Source organism: Neophocaena asiaeorientalis, unplaced genomic scaffold, assembly GCF_003031525.2.
Source record: "Neophocaena asiaeorientalis asiaeorientalis breed wild unplaced genomic scaffold, Neophocaena_asiaeorientalis_V1.1 scaffold671, whole genome shotgun sequence".
NCBI classification, from domain to species: Eukaryota; Metazoa; Chordata; class Mammalia; order Artiodactyla; family Phocoenidae; genus Neophocaena; species Neophocaena asiaeorientalis.
In genome coordinates this window covers 2,749,776-2,752,222 of record NW_020175533.1, presented here as the reverse complement: position 1 = coordinate 2,752,222, position 2,447 = coordinate 2,749,776, and the positions used below count along the sequence as shown (strand labels likewise).

At 36.3% G+C, this 2,447-nt stretch overlaps 1 non-coding gene across 1 annotated transcript; it reads right to left on the bottom strand.

The window, feature by feature from the left end:
- Window positions 1–484: 484 nt before the first annotated feature.
- On the bottom strand, window positions 485–591 carry LOC112416059 (U6 spliceosomal RNA). Its single transcript, XR_003006425.1, has one exon. It is a non-coding gene; the product is annotated as a U6 spliceosomal RNA (small nuclear RNA).
- Between the last annotated feature and the right edge of the window lie 1,856 nt (window positions 592–2,447).

Sequence of the window (2,447 nt, the reverse complement as noted above, 5' to 3'; positions counted from 1 at the left end):
CGTGTCCCCTGCATCGGCAGGGGGACTCCCAACCACTGCGTCACCAGGGAAGCCCTTATTGTGGTTTTAATTTGCATTTCCTTAAAGACTAATGAAACCGAGCATCTATTTCTCATGTGGTTATTAGCCATTCCTATATCTTCTTTGGTGAAATATCTACTCAAATTTTTGCCAATTTTTAAATTGGGTTGTTTGTCTTCTTACTGAGTTTGAAGAGTTCTTTGTATTTTCCAGATATAAGTCCTTTATCAGATATGTGACTTGAAAATATTTTCTTTCAGTCTATGGTTTGTCTTTTTTTTAGAGAAAAATACGATTTTATTTTACAATATTCATTGAAAAAAATACTGGAAGAATATATATAAAGCCTTCAACAGTGTTTATTCTGGGGTGATAGAAATTTTAGGTAGTAAACTTTTCATGCTACATATTTCTGGAATTTAAAACATTTTTTCATTTTAATGGGTATTACTTTTTATGTTTTAAAAATATGGAATGCTTCATAAATTTGTGTGCCATCTTTGTGCAGGGGACATGCTAATCTTCTCTATATTGTTCCAATTTTAGTATATGGGCTGCTGAAGCAAGCACTGTCTTTGCATTTTCTTAGGTATATCTTTTGAAGTGTAAACATTTTAAATTTTAATGATGTCTGGTTTACCAACCTTTTTCTTTTATGGGTTTTTTGGTGTCTTTTTGAAAAACTCTTTGCCTAATCTCAAAGTTGCAAAGATTTTCTCCTATGCTTTCTTCTAAACATTTTATAGTTTTACATATAGGTTTATGGTCCATTTTGAATTAATTTTTATGTGTGGTGTGAGATAACAGTCTTTTCCCCATTGAATTATCTTAGTACCTTTGTCAAAATCAATTGACCATAAATTTAGGGGTTATTTCTAGACTTTCAATTCTATTACATTGATCTATATGCCTATCTTTATGCAAATACCACACTGTCTTGATTATTGTAGGTTTATAGTAAGTTTTGAAATTGGGTAGTAGAAGTCCTTCAGCTTTGCTCTTTTTCAAAATTGTTTTGGCTATTCCAGGTCCTTTGCACTTCCCTATAAATTTTAGGTTTAGCTTGTCAATTTCTACAACAAAACCTCCTAGGATTTTCTTAGAGAGTTCATTGAATCTATAGATCAATTTTGGGAAAATTGCCACCTTAACAATATTGAGTGTTTCCCATGAACATGAATTGTTTCTCCATTTAATTTAGACCTTCTTTAATTTCTCTCAGCAATGTTTTAAGTTTTCAGAGCACAAATCTTGAGTTTCTTTTGTTAAATTTATTCCTAAGTATTTTATTCTTTTGGATACAATTGTCAATGCAGTTGTCTTCTTCTTTTTTCTTTTTTTTCTTTTGCGGTACGCGGGCCTCTCACTGCTGTGGCCTCTCCCGTTGCGGAGCACAGGCTCCGGACGCGCAGGCTCAGTGGCCATGGCTCACGGGCCCAGCTGCTCCGCGGCATGTGGGATCTTCCCGGACCAGGGCACGAACTCGCGTCCCCTGCATCGGCAGGCGGACTCTCAACCACTGCACCACCAGGGAAGCCCAGTTGTCTTCTTTTTAAAAAACATTCTTATAGAGGGACTTCCCTGGTGGTCCAGCGGTAAGACTCCGTGCTCCCAGTGCAGCGGCCCGGGTTCGATCTCTGGTCAGGGAACTGGATCCTGCGTGCCACAACTAAAAATCCCGCATGCCACAATTAAGATCCTGCGTGCTGCAACTAAGACCCGACGCAGCCAAATAAATAAATATTTTTGAAAATCTTATAGAAATATAGTTGATTTACAATGTTGTGTTAGTTTCAGGTGTACAGCAAAGTGATTCAGTTATATATATGTATATATTAATATACTCCTTTTTACATTCTCTTGCATTATAGGTTATTACAAGATATTGAGTATAGTTCCCTGTGCTATACAGTAGGTCCTTGTTGGTAATGCAGTTGTTTTAATTTTACTTTTGGATTGTTCATTGCTAGTATGTAAAACTGCAATTGATTTTGTATGTTGATCTTGTATCCTGAAACCTTGCTAAACTCATTTATTAGTTCTAGTAGTTATTTTTATTTAAAAAATTTTATTTATTAATTTGGCTGTGCCAATTCTTAGTTGTGGCATGCGGGATCTTTGTTGTGGCATGTGGGATCTAGTTCCCTGACCAGGGATCGAACCTGGGCCCCTGCATTGGGAGCACAGTGTCTTAGCCACTGGACCACCAGGAAAGTCCCTCTAGTAGTTATTTTTAAAAGGATTTCTTAGAATAGGATTTTCTACATATAGGATCATATCGTTTATGAATGAAGATAGTTTTACTTCTTCCTTTCCAATGTGCATGTCTTTATTCTCCCTTCCTTTTTTTTTTTGTTGTTTGTACTGACTTGAATCTCCACTACAGTGTTAAATGGAAATGGCAAGAGCAGACATCTTCACCTTGC